Raw genomic sequence first — 20,643 nt, 5'->3', positions numbered from 1 at the left:
GGTGGAGAAGAGTAGGAATAAGGTTAAGGCAAGGCTCTTCTTCACCACTCCCGAGAGCATGAAAGCACCCTGACCTTGCCCATTTATTTTCTAGGCAGGACTCAGTGGCTTTATCTGTACACAGTGACAAAGGTTAATTAATTAACTGCCTCTGGCCTGGTTGCCCTAGCAACTGGCTTTGGTTCATAACTAAATTCTAGCAAGGGATATTTCTCACAGACTTTTTTGACTTATACTAGAAGAGAAATTGGATAAGAATTTAAAGAGAAAATTAACTGGTTGTAAGAGAAGCTTTTTCTATTCATTAAAATCTTTGAATTTCTGTCTTATAACTGTGGTTATGTCCTTACCACTCAAGGTCACAGTAAAAAAGTTTCTGGTTACATGATGTTTTATCAAATTAAAGAAACAAACATCCAGAGGCATTTAAACCAATCTAAAACAGCTCCCACTCCTACCCTCACCCCGACAGAGCTCTGGAAAACCAATATGAACTAAACCAAGGGATCTGCTGTGGGAACAACAACTCATTCATAATTCCCATTGACCAAGCTCAGCCCTGGCCATCAGCACATTGATACACATTGCAACCAACCAGCCCCAATTCTCTCCTTTATGGAAACCACTCTGTGCCACTGTGGAAACTGTTCATACCTTTTCCAGCCCATTAATTTCTCTGTATTTGAGAGTAATAGCATTTCCATCTCTTAGATTAGATTTTGTTCATTAAATTCTCATCTCACTTCCCAACCTGCCAAATTTTCATCAGTAGAGATCTGGGATTCAGACACCACAACCCATTAAGCACAACATCTTGGAATTTACAATTTTGTTTTACAAAACCCTCCACAGACAGTCTATCTTACATACATTAGCCTAGTAAAAGATTAAATATAAATGGATGCTTTCTAAAGCATTTTAAAGGTATGACTGTTTGCTTAACACTTCAAATACAATTTCCATTTTGAAGAATACTCTTAATCATGCATAATATGCAAAGACTGGAGATCTCAAATTTTTGTTTGTTTGCTTTTAATGATAAGTATTTAATGTAACTATTTGTCAACTTGCTCTTTTAAAAGCTTTTCTTTAAAAGAAAAAACTAGTGAGGGATCGGGGATGAAACATGATGGTTTGGGAGCATGATGTTAGAAGACTTAAAGTAGAAAATTTTGATGATCCCACTGTATTGTGCCAAAAAAGAGGAGTTAAGTGGGAAAGCCTGAACTCTTGGAGGGAAACAATACAGCCCCCTTGTCAATTTTGTTTGCTTGGGTGTGACCTCCATGATCAAAGGAAGGCAGGGCATAGAGACAACGTTAAACAGTTCCAGGGGACAGCCTGACAACATTAAGTCTTATTGGTCAGCCCTCCAACTTCTTTCTTCTAAGCAGAGGGACATCACCTACTGAAGCACTGGGCCAGTGGGACCATACAGAACTGACTGTGTCTGCAGATGCCAGAAGTAGGAAAGCCCCCATCAATGCAAGAGGAGCAGCAAAGGCCTAAGAATAAAAAGTTCTACCCCAACAGCTGAAAAGACAACCCAGAGGTAGGGTGCTGGAGGAAAGTCCCACGCCTACATACCTTGATCCAAATAAGGAAGAGTTTAATCATGGGAAGAAGCAGCTTTAGAGGTTTTACAAATAATCTTTCAGTCTCAGGAAACTAAAGCAGGACTGTCCTCTGAGGAAAGCCATATCCTGGTTTAAATATTTGGGACTTACATTCTAGTGCAAAAACTAATCATGTCAGAGATGAAAAAATTCATATACAATTTCTCACATTTCCTGATCAGGCTGTTCTACAATGTGATTAACACTGTGATCACAATAAAAATGTTTTATTTAGTGGATAATTGTATGTACCGGTATCTACCATTTCCAAATGTCTCCTTTTATTACCCTTGTTCAAGAAAGTCCTAATATTTAAGTGATTTACTGATCACTTAAAATGCCAGCCTCGCCATTAGGAGGTACATTCACTATACGTTGCTTAATTTTATAGTACATTATTTCTTTATAAACAGACACATTACTGTAGAACATTAATTAAACCTTTTCCCCATTATGCACTACATTTTGAAGACAACAGTGTAACCAAGTGTTGCCTTGATAGATATGCCTGTGACTCCATTTCTTGGCTCACAAAGGAAGCAGATTCCCCAAGAAGTAGTGCTACTGGGACTCCAGGATTAGGCAACAGACAGCTATGATTTGTGAAAGACGTACTTAATGAATAATGCATGGCAGATGTGCTTCAACAACCCAATTTGCTGAACTATTTAGCATCAATAACCTAGCTATAATGGAAACAGAAGGCCTTTTAGAGGTAGATTATGAGAAGAGTCTTAATAAAATGATATCACTCCAATCATGTGCATAACATTTGCATTTAGTAGAAGCTGATGTTTAGATTGGTATAAAAAGAAAACTTCTGCAGCCACCTTTTTGTAAAGCTCTCACTCAGAAATACACTGACATATGAGAGCTGTGCGAGGATCAGCCATTAGGGAAGGATTTGAAGAAACACTGAGCAAGTTCTTCTCCCTGCAAATCACATAGACCAAAAAGGCCACACTCTGATTTCAGAAAATCCTTCTGGTTGAAAAATAATTCTAATGAGCACAAAACTACAAGCAAATTTCCTATTTGCTTTGAGACTGAATGGCAAGTATTACATAAAAATTCCTATGGCATAATATATTTTCTAACATTAATGGAAAAGGGCAAGAGTAGTGTCATAAAACTAATCTTCAGTAAATCATTTGCTAAATGCATTTGAATTACCTATTTCATATTTCCCTGCTGACCCCCTGCTCTCCAAAATCAATATTCAAGGAAAAACTTGCCCTGAGATGCCCTAGAAACCATTAAAATGCTATATGTGAGCTATCCAATTAGCAATATTTAAATGAAAATTTACAATTTAGCGCTTTCCTATTGATAAGAATGAGAAAGTTACACCCATGTCAACTTTTCTAGTCCTAATAACATATGTAAAAAATAGAACTAAATTTGATAAGAACAGGATTTTACTGTTGCATCAGTGGAATTTATTGAGTGACCAGAGGTGAGTTCAACATACAATATTAGTAGTTACATAATGACAGGAGAAATTTCCTAGTGCAAAAGACTTGTCTGGACCTCATACTCATAAAGAATGGTCAAAGCCCATCTTCCAAGAGGAACACAATAAAATTCCCCCAAAACCCATCCTTGTATCTCTTGAAGCCTTGAAATCTATATCTCTGAAGCCTAAGAGTTCACTGAGCTGGAGACTGGATTTAGGGATCCCAACTTCTCATCATAGTAACTTAACTGCTTGGTCAGATGTGAGCTGTTAGGGCCTTAGAGAAAGTCATTATAAACGCAAGACATAGGCTTCTGCTGAGAAGGGAACTGATAAATATTGAGTAGCTACTACCTGCTAGGCCTTGTGCTAGGTAATCCATGCACCGTCAACAATGATTTGAAAAGGTGAATATTGAAGTTGACAAAATAAAATGAAGGTAAAATAAATTGAAGAACCAAAGTATGTATATTTGCAATGCAACTTTGGAGAAAAGAAAGGTAAATTGAAACAAAACAATATAGGGAGGGGCCCTACTAGAACTACACTGTCTGTCTTGGAGAAGGTGCTGAGTGAGCAGGTGGACAGACTCCAGTACCTCATGGCATGCCCCTTGTTAGACACTCTTATAGCATCTTACACCTTTCCTTCCTGGCACTTATCCAGGTTTAAAACCATACACATATTTATATGACTATTTGATTCTCTTTTTTGCTCAGCTATAAGCTCCATGACGGCAGGAACTGCATCCGTGTTCATCTCCTCTGGTTCCCTAACACCAAACACAATTCCTGACACCTAAGAGGTGCTTAGTAAATATTTATTGCTGACAGAAGAAAAGGATGAAGGGAAAAAGGCAAGAGGCCAGGAGCATGGTGAAACTATTAATGTGCATCCTAAGTCTCATATGGCCTGGGAGCTGGGGTGGGGTTAGCCAGCCCAGCCAGCCCTGCCCATTTCCTGCCTTTTCCTGGGGCAGGGAGGGATAAACTGGTAATGAGGAGGGCTGACAACACATCTGCTCCACTTGCCCTGAAAATCCATTTGCGTGGCCACCCTTGAGGCTGCTCTGGATAAGCCAGAATCTCCCTAATGGGATTTCTTCCAGCGTTTGTCCTAGTTTTCTTTGAGGTAAAATCAGACAGCAGGCAGGATCTGAGAAAACGTTAATAATTTGCATTGATGTAAAACTCTGACCACATTTATGTAAGCTTTATCTGCCCAACCAAGGGAACTACAAACTACTCGGTCAAGTTAGCGGTATGGTGCTTTCCCCCAGTCAGCAGTTCTGTGTTAACATAGATGTTTGTGCATCACCAAGTCCACTGTACAATGGTTTCACTACTGTCATAGAATTTCTTTCTGCCACATTGCCTTTCCTCTTCTCTTATTTCCTATGGACTCTGCTGTGAGCTAACTTCCTCTAGCCCCACTCGTAACTCCTCCAGGGCTGTCCCTAGTTTATACCACTCCCACTGTGATGTTAGCACCTGCTGCTGAGAGAGGAGGTGATTCTAAATATGCTGACTGGCATACAAGGCTTAGCAAGCTACCAAGGCTGCCATGTCTGCACCATGTCAATCGTGCTTATGTGCTCAAAGGATTCCTAGAGCAGGCTAGTTACAGTCCAAAAGCTGAGATCCTGTGTTTATAACAGACTGAAAGGGATGTCCTAGTCACACCCCGGCATCAGTTGTCCCTGAGCTCTCTCTCTCCTGTCCAGTTTAGAGGGCCAGTTGAAAAGCTGCTGCCAGTGGCTTCCCTGCCAGGGCGGCTAAGTAGCGTGACAGTTTAGATACTCCAAAAAGCCCACGCCACTGGCACAAAGACAATCTTTCTGGGAAACAAACAGCAAGAGACTGCAAAAGTGCTGGCAGCTGACACCCATGGTCCTTCACGTATCTACTGACTGCAGAGCAGATGGGGTTTAAAAAGGAAGAAAGCATGCTGGAAAGTCTATCTGCTCCACCTTTTAAAGTAAAAATAAAACCTGTTCATGTCAAGCAGACACAGAGTACTGACACCACAGAATTCTAGCACCTAGCTGCCTCATCCACCAATACAATTTGCAAGTGGATTACTAGGAATTAAGAGACCAACTTCAAACTGAACTCCCATTCCAGAAGCATTGGTTTGGGTAGACAGAAAGAGAACTGCAGATATAACCACTAAAAAGGGTAATGTTTCTCCTTTATCAGAGCCTTGGGTATTTTCATCAAAAAGACCACTGGGTGGGAGAACTCTCAGGTAGGATTCAGACGGAGACCCTCCTCAGCACTGGAGGCAGAGCTGTGCCAGGAGAACATATAGACTGTGTAAATATGCTCTGTTACATCTGATGTGTAGCCTTGTGTTTTCTCCATGTGGTTCCAAAAGGTAGCACTAGTGCCAAAGGGCAGAAACTACAAAAGAACAGATTTGGGTTTAATAAAAGCAGGAACTAAAGAGCAGCCTAGACACAGCGTTGTCACCTGCTAGTGGGAATGAGTTCTCTGCCAGTGGATGCCCAATCCCTTCTCACAGATAAGTGAGGAATCGTGACTCTTGTAATGGACTAAATGTTTGTGTCTCCCAAAAATTCCCAGCCTCCAGAACTGTGAGAAATAAACGGCTGCTGTTTAAGCCACCTCATCTATGGTATTTTGTTATAGCAGCCTGAACTAAGACGGCTCTTGAAGTCTAAAGAGGCTAGACAGTGTGCAAACATACCCTTCTGGTATTTCCCCCAAAGGAAATACATCCAAAGGCAACACCTTAACTTTTTTTATCCTGGATTTAAATCTCTGAGTTGCTGACAGGCACCCAGTAACTATGTGAGGTCCCAAAATAGAGCCAACATTGAAGAAACAGATCCAATAAATGGGTATCAAGAACCCAGTTCTTGGTTGTATAGTTTTAGCCATGAATTCAGGCACAGTTGAGGCTGTATCACATATGACTCATATGTACCAGTAAACTCTCTCTTTTTAACAACACAAGCCAGTTTAGGTTGGGTTTTCGGTCACTTGCAACTGAAGGAATCCTGACTAAACTAGTAGTTGAAAATGCAGCACTATAGTTTGACAGTTACCTTTTAGAGTCCCCATAAAATAAACTTCTGTCAATTAATACGACTTCCCCTATGCACACCTATTGTGCATCTTTCTTCATAGAAAGGTTCCTTTTATTTGCTTTCCCCTCCCCTGTATCTTTGTTTCCTCTTCCCTCTTTTAAAGTACATCCAAGATAACATAAATTCCCTTGAGGACTCATATTTCCATTTAAAACATGCTCTGAAATGCAATCAGCCCTTGAAATCATTTCACAGAAACCTTAACAAGGCAAAGCAGCAAAAGGAATGTAAAATGTAATAAAGCCACGGTTTTTGAACAGGGGTATTAAGTCCTAATGAGGAAACAGAACTCCTTCCAGTTTCATTTATCCTAAGAAACTAAAATCAGTGTAAAAGCTAGTGTCACTCTTTTCACAGAAATAAATTAATTTTTTCATGGAGAAAAAAATATGGGCTTTAAAGGCTGAGACTTAATCTTCTGTTTGTTATTTGTGAAATTATAATTCAAATGGCAATTAGCAAGTGACTAGAAACCAAACCTCAATCCCAGAAGACTTGAAGGCTATTGATAACAGAGACAGAAATAAAACAGGCAAATTAACACTTTGCCTGGTATGTTCAGTGAGCTTGTGAATACTTGGCAAACCACTGTTTAGCACAGTCCTTTCTATAATTATTTACACCACATGCAACATTATGGTGGTAAGCTAGACACACATAGTTACACCTAATTTGAAATTAGACAATTAATCAATCAATAAAACTACTTGCCTAATAGGAAAAGTTGTATTGTAAAGTTTTTACTTCAATTGAAATAGTAGCAAAAGAAGCTCAGAATTGATAACACAGAATTCTATGTATCATAAAATTTAAAATAAGAATAGCAATTACTCGATAAAGTAGCTGTAAGTACCAAAAAAATTTTAGACAACCTTTTCAACATGTCATTAACCCAAATAGTTCACAAGAAAGTGAATCTATGTAAACCTCTACATATCTAACAATTTACCTCAGTTGGAATATTTTCCCAGACTCACTTATTTACCGTCATTCTAGAAGTAAATAAAAACATATCACTAGAATGGGTTCTCTGATTTTCTCAGGTTTATCTAGAGGCACTTATTCAGATAGAATGAGTTCATTCATCCCGCTAAATTAAACCCAAACTTACATGGTTTTCTAAAATTCTTTAGTTCTAAAAGTTTTCTTTTATGCTACATTTAATTACAGAACTTTTCAATCATAAAATTATCCCACCATCACTTTAAAAAGACCAGTTCAGAGGAACATTGGTCAAACCCTATGGCTCAAAGCTTTAAAAAATTGGCAAATTGTGGTATTAGATTTTACAACATCTTTTCTCTCCCCACTTCCTGTGAATTCTGAAGCATTCAAGTTGAGTTCGAACTAATTTAGTTTTAAGACATCTTTATGACAGCTGTTGGGATACTTGAACAGCCATACCTTCTGATAAGGAGAGCAACATGTACACAGAGACTCTATTTCCATAGAAATGCATTGAGCTGTATTGTTCTTGGAGCCAAGTTCTGCCTGATTGAAGGCTCAGGGCCCTTCGAGTCAGCTAAGTCAAAATACAATGGCTGGAAGTCATCATTTCAAGTCTTTAAAAGATGCTCAGTTGTGGTCAGACTAAGTACAAAGGCTTATGAAACACTAGACAAAAACACAAGCCATTCTTCACATGGCTTACAAATTTATAGCCTATAAAAGAATATAAACTAACCACTTGAAATTTGAGATGGCAGTGGAAATGGGATATTGGGGAAAGGCAATGCAAAAGCATTCCCAAAACACTGTAAGCACTTAAAGTATAAAATATGCTAATATACAAAAATAATATTTTATAAACAAGTTTTCATTCCTAAAATAAAAGGAAAATAAAAAGGAAAGTAAATTTGGAGCCTAAAACACAGTTCCAATAAAATTATTTCATTTTTAAGTATATACATTCTTTAAGTAGTTTGTTCCATGTAATAATACTCAAAAGTAAAATCATCTTTTCTAGAAAATAGTAATAGCTAATTAAAGCTACCAAGTCACACATCTGGAGCATGAATTATTAATGACCTTAAGAGTTGGTAGTAAGCTAACATAAAAGGCAGCTTAGTACTGTAAAATACTATAGAAATAGGAGAATCAATGGAGGGAAAAAACTAGCCCTCTTGAGGGAAAGAAATAGTCTCTATAATTGTGTCTCAAATATTCATAAAGCAAGAAAACTAGAGATTACTGGTAAACCCAACAACCAGCCATAAAAGTTCCATTAATGAACATTATTGATGCAGTTAACTACTAGATAGAGTAACTGTTGTATCATCAACACAAGAGATACAGGTTTCACTTTAGATTGGTATTAAACATTTAAAATGTTTGTTAAAAGGACTAATTTTTCAAGCATCTTAAAATGATAAATAGCAGGTGAACCAAAAATATCAAGGCTAGCTCTCAGTCGCAAGTACTTAACCCCAAAATTCCCATCTGGAACATCCTTTAGAACACCAGCGCTCCCCATAAAAAAAAAAAAATTTACCTTTACCAGCACAGAAAGAGATATGCAAGAGCCAAGCATGCAGTAAAACAGGACAATCTGGAACCAACAGGCAAAAAACAGCTGTCTTTCATCACTGCCCACCATCCAGAAAGTTCTCATTTGTATGGATTTGTCAGCAGTTCCCATTTATCAACTCAGCAGTGCAGAAGAAGAGAAATTCATCACCCAGGTTCTGACATGTACTGTTTCCAAGTTTTCAACCATAGTGTGCTTCTGTGGCTCTCTTAGTTGAAAAACTTTGAGAAAATTGAAATAGTTAACTATATTTAGAAACTTCTAACAGGTCATTCATAAAGATAATAGCAAGAAAAAGAAAATTCTAATGTTATTGTATGCCCATGCTTCAATTCAGTCAGCCAGTCTTCTTGGAGAATCTTTTTTTCCAGATATTGAGTTCAGTAAGTTGCTACCCACTATAGCCCTATTTTTACCCCACCCATTCTATGGGTGTTAAGATAAGGGATACAACTTTTTCCTTCGTGTGTGTGTTTAACTTCTCTAATTAATGAAGGTCCTCAGGTTCTACAATCTAAGGAATTGAAAACTCAGATATCCTTGAGAACCAAAGCAATTATTTTCTGCCCATATAGAAAAATACTATTTAACTCAACTGTAAAAGAGTAAAAACATTTAGTTAGTGCTTCCTATGTGTCAGACACTGTATTGACAGGAGATATAATAAATGACAACACAGAAAACTCTAATCACAGATAATTCTAAAAGTTTTCTTTATCTGAAGTAGCAACCTAAACATGAATGAATTTTCTTTTCCAGATCTATGAATGTTGGTGGGAGTTCTTATCTTCCCTTGACTCGTCCAATTCCGGTACAGAGCTTCATAGTCTGTGGCATAACTAAAAAACAAAAGAAGGGAAGCAAAGTAACAAGATTCCATAGATCACTACCCATCATCTCTCCCTGGAAACATCTCATCTTGAACTTTATCCACTGGAGATAATATTGTATTGGAGAAGGACCAGCTAGCCTGAGGCAAAACTCCCAAAATCATGGGGTTTATTTTCAGAGCTCTATACACTTCTCCTTTCAGCTTCTCTTTTTTGCTCTATACCAGCATATAGCACAATATCTGGCCCAGAAGAAGTATTTGATAAATATCGATGGCATCAACTAATTGATTAATTAATTGGTTGATTATATTCTTGGATTCCTTGGCCACCATCAGCCAAGTTCTACACCATCAATGTAACAAGGTCCCTGTCCTTGAGAGTCTTATCACAGCTAGTCACCTAAGAAAGTAATCTCAGATGTAATTAAAATGCTAACAGCAGGGAGTAGGTACTCAAACTTGAATATCCCCATATAGGTAAATCATATCAACAACTATTTATCTGCGAGCTCCTATAAGTACAATGAATCCCCAGGATTAAAATTTCAGACATTATCAAAAGCTGAGGCCAGGAAAATTTCTCAGATCATATAACATCTGCCCCTAATCAATGTGGCCATGCTCAGAGCCAAGGCCTGTGACCGCTGCTGGAGAAAGGAAGAGGAGGAAATAGACTGCATCCCAGTGAGCCAATCTTTAGCTTTATATATTTTCTATGTTCCTCATTACTACAAAATGAATCTGAAATAGATTGTGCAAAAAATCATTTAAAAATGTATCATGAGACCCACCCAAGAACAGTGAAAATACGGTAGTCTCTTATTAGCACATATGCTATTTACATAGAATTTACATAGAGGCATACTACTATACTGGTTAGCAGCACAGACTCTGGAAGTCTTACTAGTTGTGGCGTTGGACAAGTTGTTTTACCAGTGTGACTCAGTTTTCTCATCTTGTAGAGAATAAAACACCGTCCTTATAGAGTGTGATGAGAAAGACCTATGCCTGGCACAAAATGAATACTTCATAAGCAACAACTTCTATAACTTGTAGAAGCTGGTTGACATAAGTTCAAGTATTCATCAACAAATAGGAATTTTACAAGGAAATGGCCCTCTCAGCACCCCTAAAATATACCGCCAAGTAAATCAATCTCTCTACCCAGGAATGATACTTAAATTGCTGTCCTGCCAGTTGGTAGATAGCCTCTGCCTCACATTTATCTAGCACCTCCCTTCAATCCTCTCTCTAAGAGCTCTCCAGGTATCCCCATAGTCCAGCACCAAAGGACTGATTCCTGACACTGGCCCAGCCGGAAGCCTCCAAGATCTTACTGCAGGGCTACAGCCAGTGTGCCAGACCAGCATATACCATTCGTTATGGGTAGAATTGGATCTCCCAAAAACAGCAAGTCAAAACCCTAGCCCCCGGTACCTCAGAGTATAAACTTATTTGGAAACAAGGTTTCCACAGAGATAATTCTGTTAAAATGAGGTCATTCATGTGAGCCCTAATCTAACATGACTTGTATCCTTATAAAAAGGGAGAATTTGCACACAGAGACACATATGCACACAGGTAGAACACCATGAGAAGATAAAGACAGATATCAGGATGATACATCTACAAGCCAAGAAATGCCAAAGATTGCCAGCAAACCACGAGAAACTAGGCAAGAGGCCTGGAACAGAGTCTGTCTCACAGCCTCAGCAGGAACCTACCCTCCTGACACCTTGATCTTGGGCATCAAGCATCCGGCACTGGGAGACAATAAACTTCAATTCTTTAAAACATCTGTTCAATGGTACTTTTTTATCAGCAAACCAATACTACATTTTTTTTTTTTTTTTTTTTGAGATGGAGTTTTGCTCTTGTCACCCAGGCTGGAGTGCAATGACACAATCTCAGCTCACTGCAACCTCTGCCTCCCAGGTTCATGCAATTATTCTGCTTCAGCCTCCCAAGTAGCTGGGATTACAAGCATGTGCCACTACGCCCAGCTAATTTTTGTATTTTTAGTAGAGCCAGGGTTTCACCACATTGGCCAGGCTGGTCTCAAACTCCTGACCTCAAGTGATCCACCCGCCTCAGACTCCCAAAGTGCTGGGATTATAGGCGTGAGCCACCATGCCCAGCCCCAATACAACACTTCTGACTGCATCTCTCCATGAGGTGGTGTCTACCTCCCTGGCTTTCCATAAAATATAAGCACAATTTACTCAAATCTTGGAAAGATAAAAGCAAGATTGTTGTTTAGCCCAGTGAGTACATTCTCATAACCCAATCAAAGAGTCCATAGCCTTAAGGAACTAGAGGGTTTTGATAACCAATGGACTCTCAAATCCTGGAACAGGTTAAATTTTCATGTTTCTGAATAGAAGCCAGGTTTCACTATCAAAGATTACTTGCAGCCCTACCTGCTCTTTAACCCTGGACAACAGCCCATATGATACCTGAAAGACATGAGCAAGTCTCCTGGGAAACCCACAAAACCGAATAAGATTAAAGTATGCATTCCTGTGAAATTGTTTTACCATGCATGCCTGGAAGAAAATAATAAGAATGGCTGCTTCTGAAACTCCCAAGCATAAATCTGACTTGGAGTTATATTGTACCTGCTAGCCACACCCAGGCACAAACACCTGTTTGTACAAGATTTGAGTAACATTCTCATTCTTCATCTTAAAACCTCACTATGTAAATTAAGAACACTTGCAATAGAGACTCAGCCTATCATGACCTGATCTGACAAACTTGTACTTAGATTTTCTCCCTTTTATAGGCAAACAAAAGAGAAAAAGAGACCCATAGTCAATCAGGAGAGGGACTGAAACTAGACTCTAACTAGATTTTCCATCAAACCATTCAATCATTATTAAATACCAGTTAAGTGCTAAGGATACAGAATCTGAGAGTGGTAAGGAGGGGTGAGGAGTGGGGATAACAATTAAAGTAGAGAGAGTCAATATGGCAAAAACACTTGTAGTGGCAGTAGAAGAGAGTAAAAGACACACAAAGGAGATGCCCCTTGAGTTGGACCTTTGAAAATAAGTCTCTGTTCACTAAGTCAACATAGAAGGCAGGAAGGCAGAAAAAGGAAGGTCATTCCCATCAGAACAGTAGAGAAAGAAAATCACAAAGCATAGAGTGGGGTGTCCATGGTTGGGAATATCTAGAGGAGGGCAGGCTGGGTCTTGGCTGTTAGATGTTTGGAGCTTTATTTGACAGGCGGTGGAGAGCTACTGAAGGGTTTGTATGGTATTTGATCAGTTGTGTGTTTCAGAAAACTTACCTAGTTGACAATGTTCAAAATAAACTAGCACTGGGGATAGGCTAGATGCTGAGACTTATTAAAAGGTTATTTCAAAATGTAAAGTAAATGCACCTGAGAGCAATAACTTAAGCACGCCCTTAGAATGACCCTATATGGCAGATGCCCCTGAATGTGTGTTCCAAGCTAGGGGATCCAGAAGTGGCCTACCTGGAGATTCATTCCCTGTCTATGAGGAACATCTGAGCCCCTGTCCTGTCTCATGGAGCACAGGCTGTGCAGGGGATTGAGGCCTTAAGTTTTGAGTTAAATGAAGGTTGCCAGGTGTAGGTCATTAAGAAGAGAATGCTAAGTGAAAATGCTATATAAACTGTATGCTGTTTGCAAGTGGTTGTTGTTTTCCTGCCAAGCCCACCCTGCCTGGACTCTCTTTCTTGTAAGTAAGCCCCTAATAAAACCCCATGTCTCATTTGATGGCTCTGGGTCTCTGTTCTTCAGCCTTTTGAACCGAGTGCCTTCCCTACTGAGGTTCATAAGGGTTCAGCACAACACATGAGCTCGGGAGAAATCAGAGGTAGAAAATGATGAGTCATTTCAGAGGTCAGTTGACCAATTTTGGTGGCCAGTTGAACAAATAGAAGGAAAGCAAGGCCAAAGATGACTCTGAAGCTCTGAGGTTTCTAAAAGACAGGAAAGGATGCTATTAACTGGAAAAATAAACCCAGGGAGAGTTTGGAAGCCTTGAGAACTTCCAGATTGTCTCTCATCACTTCTTTTTTTTTTTTTTTTAATTTATTTATTATTATTATACTTTAAGTTGTAGGGTACATGTGCATAACGTGCAGGTTTGTTACATATGTATACTTGTGCCATGTTGGTGTGCTGCACCCATCAACTCGTCATTTACATCAGGTATAACTCCCAATGCAATCCCTCCCCCCTCCCCCCTCCCCATGATAGGCCCCGGTGTGTGATGTTCCCCTTCCTGAGTCCAAGTGATCACTTCTTACTGACGCTAACAGGATCATAAAGTTGTGTGGAATGAACATAAAACTTTGTGACTAAAAAAAACACAAAACATAAAACTTTGTGTATTCATTAAAGAAAATAAACTTTTTCTTCAGATGTCCAGTACTGACAACACACACATTTCAACTACTTCCCTGGAAAGCATCTATGTTTAACCTAATTATAGGTTAATTATTGTGACTCTGTGACTAATTGTGACTTTGAAAGATAATTCTCAAATGGGAGAAACCCCAAATATTTCTTTTTGTAAATAAGTAAAGGTCTATATTGGTAAAGGTATCAACAGACCAAAAATGCTATTGATTTTAATAATTCAGGATTTATATTTTAACACAAAGAGACGCAATATAACTCCAATCTAGATTTATGCCTGGATGTGGGTGAGTATTCATTCAATCAGTGGGAGGACACAAGAGGAGATTCAGAAATAAAGGTTATTCCTATCCTCAAAAATTCTCTGCTCTTATTTACCATGAGTTTGAACAAAATACAAGACATACATGGGTTTGTGTTCAGCACTACTTGTAAAAAGCATAGCAAGGTCTCTGTAAGACCAGTCATTAATAACATAGACTTGACCCTTAAATCTTTTCATTTTACACACTATCTTTAGGCAATCTCTTCTATACAATTGTTGTCTTATGAGTTCAAATACCACCTTCTCTCCTGGGTTCCAGATCTTCTTCAGCTGGGTACAAGGCCTCTCTGCTCAAACTCAACACAACCAAAACCGAAGTCAAATATTTTGTTACCCCAAATCTGCTGGTACCTTCTTTTGTATTTTCTATCTTGGTTAATGTAATAGCTGTCTACTTAGGCTCCTAAGACTGAAAGTTGAGAGTCATCCAGGATGACTCATCCTAAAGACCTGGACCAGCCTCCATATTCATTTTTTTAGCTAAGTCTGCCATCTCCCCTTCCATCCACATTGCCATTGCTTTGTTTTAGGATCCCATTGTTCTTGCATGAACAACTGCAATATTCTTTTAATTTTCCCCCTACCTCCAGTGTCTATTTTCCATAGAGTGATTCTTCTAAAGCATAAATTTCTAAAGCACCACCATATTCATTGGCTAAATGTGTGTCAAGAGCTTCTTCTTGCCTTCAGGATAAATTCAAACACTTTCTGTATAAGAAAAGTAATAGCCTTCCAAAGATGTGCATGTCCTGGTCCCCGGTACTAGTAACACAGCCATAAACTGAAGAATACAGCCAGGCTCCAGAAGCTGAAAAAGGCAAGGAACAGATTCTCCCTGTTGCAGGAAGTCAGGGACCCTGAATGGAGGGACAAGCTGAGGTCACGGCAGAAGAATATAAATTGTGAAGATTTCATGGACATTTATTAGTTCCCCAAATTAATACTTTTATAATTTCTTATGCCTGTCTTTACTGCAATCTCTGAACATAAATTGTGAAGATTTCATGGACACTTATCACTTCCCCAATCAATACCCTTGTGATTTCCTATGCCTGTCTCTAATCTCTTAATCCCGTCATCTTCGTAAGCTAAGGAGGATGAATGTCACCTCAGGGCCCTGTGATGATTGCGTTAACTGCACAAATTGTTTGTAGAGCATGTGTGCTTGAACAATATGAAATCTGGGGACCTTGAAAAAAGGAACAGGATAACAGCAATGTTCAGGGAACAAGGGAGATGGCCTTGGACTCTGACTGCTGGTGAGCCAGGCGGAACAGAGCCATATTTCTCTTCTTTCAAAAGCAAGTAGGAGAAATATCCCCGAATTCTTTTTCTCAGCAAGGAACATCCCTGAGAAAGAGAATGTGCCCTGAGGGTAGGTCTATAGATGGCCCCCTTGAGGTGGCCACCTTGTACGGCTGAAGGGATGAAATAAGCCACCATCTCCTGTAGCGCTCCCAGGCTTATTAGGATGAGGAAATTCCTGCCTAATAAATTTTGGTCAGACAGGTTGTCTGCTGTCAAACCCTGTCTCCTGATAAGATGTTATCAATGACAATGTGTGCCCGAAACTTCATTACCAATTTTAATTTTGCCCCATCCTGTGGTCCTGTGATCTCGCCCTGCCTCCACTTGCTTTGTGATATTTTATTACCTTGTGAAGTATGTGATCTCTGTGACCCACACCCTATTCGTGCACTCCCTCCCCTTTTGAAAATCACTAATAAAAACTTGCTGGTTTTATGGCTCGGGGAGCATCACAGAACCTGCCGACATGAAATGTCTCCCCCGGACACCTAGCTTTAAAATTTCTCTCTTTTGTACTCTTTCCCTTTATTTCTCAAACCAGCTGAGACACTTAGGGAATAGAAAAGAACCCACGATAAATATCAGGGGTGGGGATTCCCCCCAATATCTCCCTTTGAGCTTCCAAAAGGCATACAATTCTGCCAACCCTTAATTTTAGCTTCATAAGGCCCATTTCAGACATGTGACCTCCCGAGCTGTAAAATAACAACTTTGTATTGTTTTAAGCTACCAAGTCTATAATAATTTGTTACAAATGCAAAAGGAAACTAAAACTCCTTTGTAAGGCATACAGAACCATTGTATGGGTCTATATGGGCCTCACCTACCAGAGAAGCCATGCCTTCCAAGGTGCCAAATCATATATTAATTTTCTCATGTTTCTCTGCCTGCCCATGCGGGACTTTCTATCTTCTCTACTAATCTTTCAAGATTCTACTAGAGTATGATCTCTTTTGAGAAAGCTTCCTGGACTTTGAGATGGAGTCACATGTCCCATGCTCTGTGTCCTTCAATTCTTCAATGTCTAACTCTGCTTTGTACTTAGCACAGTCTACCAGGTCATCCACTTTGTCTGCATCCTCTAGTAGACCATGAGCTATCTGAAAGCAGACACTCTATGTTAATTCATCTCTGCACCCCAGTAGCTAACATTATGCATAATCCATAAAGCCAAATTGAATTCAATTAATAGTAAGAAGAAAAATAGGACAGTAGACCAAAGGGAAGTAAGGTTACAAAAAAAAAGTGGGTTTCAGAATGATGAGAAACCTTAATTTATTGTAGATAAATGGCAAAGGAGCCAAGGAAGGAAGAGGGAATAAATATGCAAATGAAAAAAGGAAGAGAAATTTATTTTACTACTCTGAAAGTAGTCCAAATAAATGAGATCATCAGCAAAAATGGAGGAACTATCCTTGAAAAGGAGGGAAGTTTTTTCCTTTAAGTTAGAAAAAAAAGCAAAGATTTAATACACAGACATTAATGTAATTAAAAGTTAATATTCAGATAGGAAAAGGAAAAATGTATCTTTTCACAGGGTTAAGGATTTAATTTTATTTTAAGGCATTACATTTATGTAGTTTCCTTATATTATCTTTCTCAAAAATCTTGCAGGATAATTTTCATAATAGGTCAAATAACTACTAGCTCTTAGGACATTTTTAGGGTAGCAGATTCTTTTCCAAGTCACAAAGACATCTGAGTATTCCTAGGTGCTTCCTTCCACAAAAGACAACTACCAGTTTATTTCTAACCAGTTCAAGTTCTGCTAACATAGCCCCTAACAAATCTCTCCAAGGCTGAAGTCAAAACAGTTTCTGTCCCTTGATCTCTAGGCCACAGCACCTCAACTACATTCTCTTAAATGTATTTTTCACAAAGAAAACACACAGAAGTTAACTCAAAAATTCCATCCCTACTGAAGTCAGCACTGATGAGATGACATCAAAATGCTGCACAAACAAAGGAATATTGAGAAGCCTACATAGCCACCTGCCTCCAAGGAAAACAACAAGAGGGCACATCACTGATGCTGCACTCGCCAAGCCATTTTTGGAGTCAAAAAAAAATCTCTCATATTAACAGATTGTGAAGCCAAAACAACCTTACAAAAAAGTGTGCACCCCATGAACAACACAGCTCTCCTGGCAAGAAACATACAATGAAAGTCAAGCAGAAGAATTTCTGGCACCGATATTCCAAAGACAGCTGTTCTCTGTTACAAACGACCTACCACCACAGCGCTCCTCTAGCTGGAACTGCTGCTGAGTCAGCAGCTTTGGGTTTTTTGGGTTGGTTTTTATCCCCATCACTTTCTCCAATGGTATTTAGGAAAGGCTTGTTCTTAGCCAAAGGGGTCAGACTCTTAAAACCAATAAAAAAGCATGGTCAGACCAAAGGCACGGGACTAAGATGCCCAGATTCTCAATCAGAGCTTCCATTTCCCATATAGCATGGGGTCTAAGCATATGGTCTTGTCCCTGTAAGGAGAAACTCATTATTGTCTCATCTTTTTGCCTAGTTTTCAGTGTCCTGTACAGCTGGCTGTCACCATATTTGACATGTCCATTTGGAATACTCCATTTCAGGCAGGTTTTATAACATTTCTATGACTTTTTAAAAAAGATCATGTCACCTAATTCAAAAAAAAAGCAAAATAAAAACAAAAGGACCACATCTCATTAATTATCACATTCATATATTCATTTAATATTCTTTAAGCCACTTCTATATGAAGACACTGGGCCTTCCCACAAAGGAAGCCAAAGGCATGAGGAAGTAAACAACACTGCTCACTGGATGTCATTCAGTTAATCAACACCCATTTTTTCCTCAGTGGCTACTCTGTTTCCAGTATCACAGGAGTGTAGAGGATATATAAGACAGGGGCCCTAGTCCCACAGACTTTACATAGCAGTTTGAAAGCCAAAACACATACAAATCAAATAACTAGAGAAAGGCGGAAGAGACAAAGGAAAGACCTTCTTCTAATGCAGATAAGAGTCAACAAAAAGGGGTACTTCAATACAGGCTAAATCAGACAAAATTTAGGACATTCAGAAAAGCTGTCATCTGAGCTGAGTGTACTTTCTAGTGGAGTTAGGTTTGGGATCGCATCACAGGAAAAGGTAACACTTGAGCAGGGTGCTGAGTTGAGAATTTGCACAGCATTTTGAAGAGTGCCCAGAATATTTCCCAATATGATCAAAGAAATGGCTGAAAATACTCCCTTTATGCTAACAAAGTACACAAAATATCCTAGGTAGGGGTTGGGGGAGAGTGCAAAGGGAATTATGTGAAAAACTACACCTGGAGCAATATTACTTTCCCTTAAGGGAGGAAACACTAACACTATCAACTCTCACCTCATCCTATTATTTAATTAAAAAAAAAAAAAGAAGAAGTGCTTTGGACTTATTCTCTCCCTTATGAAATAAATAAATGCTCTTTACATTGGTATTTACAAATTACATTATATGTGGAAATGACAATACTAATAAGACACCATGGCTTGTGTTGAATTGGACCAAACAGAGACACCAGAGATCAACAAAGGCACAAAATTTCATGCCTCAGATTCTTCAAGGCTCATTTTTATGATTTCACAAAACATAGCATAGGAATATTACATGACATTCATAATTCACAGAATAAAAGCATTCCTGTCAAAGGCTAGTAGATGTCAAAAAGCAATATCACGGCTAAATTTTCGTCATGTGTGTTGAATTTATATTTCCAACATTAAGGAACAGTTTGGAAATAAATCAAGCATTAACATCAACAACAAAGAACAAGAGAAAGCAGAACTTGTAATATTAAAATGGTGTCTTATCAGCTAAAAGAAGTTTCAGTCTTAAATCATAAGACTTTACTAACCCAGTGAGAAAGTGGGAGAGAGAATATTGAAGATAAAGTTAATGGTTCTAGTATTTTATCAAAACAAGAACTAGTCTTCCCCTTGGAGATGTTTTTTTTCTTCCTTTCAGATCATTTTGGTGGCCTTTTACTAATCTTCTAAGGTGATCTTTAGTGTCCTGGAAATAGTGAATGAGCAGTTCTCAAGGAAAATATAAGAGCAAAAACAATCTGCATGCTGGCAGTGAGCTGTTGGAAAACCCAAATTATCTTATTCAAGGGTTAGATGCAAAATACTAAAAACAAACCTGCGGCAAAAAGAGATTGGCATTTTTGTTTGTTAAATAAAGACGGGGCTTGGCAAGACTTGCTATGTTTTTAAATGAAAAAAGAATTGCACTGTTTAACTAAAATTATTTTGTATATAGGGAGTGCTCAAAAAACAGTAAAGAATTAATTATTTTTGCCTATTTTAACTGTGAAAATTTCAGATTCAGAAAAATCTTAATCAGATCGGCCTTGCCTATACAATGAAGACAGGTCTTTTTTATTTTTTCCAGGTTTATTGAGGTATAACCGACAAATTAAAATTGTATATATTTAGGATATACAACATGGTGTTTTGAGATATGTATACATTGTGAGACATTTAACACAATTAAGCTAATTAGCATAGCCCTCACTTCACATAGTTACCATTTTTTGTAGAAGAGGCAATTTTACCTGTCTTCATACCTTTCCTCACCCCCACTCACCTCTACTTTCAACCAGGTCTGCCAGGCAATCATCTTCCACTCAGTAAACAGGAACTCCTTATTATACAATTACTTTCTATTGCTTTTCTGCTATAAACAAACACAAAATTTCAACCAAAAAAAGGTAACATTTGGCCTAGATTATTTTTCATGTTCTTCCACTTGGCAGAAATCTATGAAAAGCAGATGGAGAAATAGTGGTGACTCAAAACAAAAAACAACACACTTACAGTCTTTTTATAAAAATCGGAACAGTTCTGCATGCAAATATTTAATCTGTCTTGGTAGACACAATGAATATTCAATAGGCACAGTCAATAAAAAGACAAATTTGATATAGAAGACTATCAAGTGATATCTGTCACCAAACAAGCTATATTTGGAATACCTGAAACTTTCCCAGTCTCTAAGTAACACAGTTTTGGAAAACAAAACTCACAGAGTGTTTTCAGTTTACAAGC

General features: G+C 38.6%; 1 long non-coding RNA gene across 1 annotated transcript in view; it reads right to left on the bottom strand.

The window, feature by feature from the left end:
- Positions 1 to 20,316, bottom strand: part of LOC105481871 (uncharacterized) — a 140,531-nt gene extending 120,215 nt beyond the window's left edge. The window contains exon 1 of the long non-coding RNA XR_987230.2: positions 20,183 to 20,316. This is a non-coding gene — a long non-coding RNA (uncharacterized lncRNA). The remainder of the gene's footprint in view (positions 1 to 20,182) is intronic.
- Between the last annotated feature and the right edge of the window lie 327 nt (positions 20,317 to 20,643).

Source organism: Macaca nemestrina, chromosome 7, assembly GCF_043159975.1.
Source record: "Macaca nemestrina isolate mMacNem1 chromosome 7, mMacNem.hap1, whole genome shotgun sequence".
NCBI classification, from domain to species: Eukaryota; Metazoa; Chordata; class Mammalia; order Primates; family Cercopithecidae; genus Macaca; species Macaca nemestrina.
The sequence above is the reverse complement of the archived record's forward strand: the minus strand, read 5'-3'. Positions and strand labels throughout refer to the sequence as shown.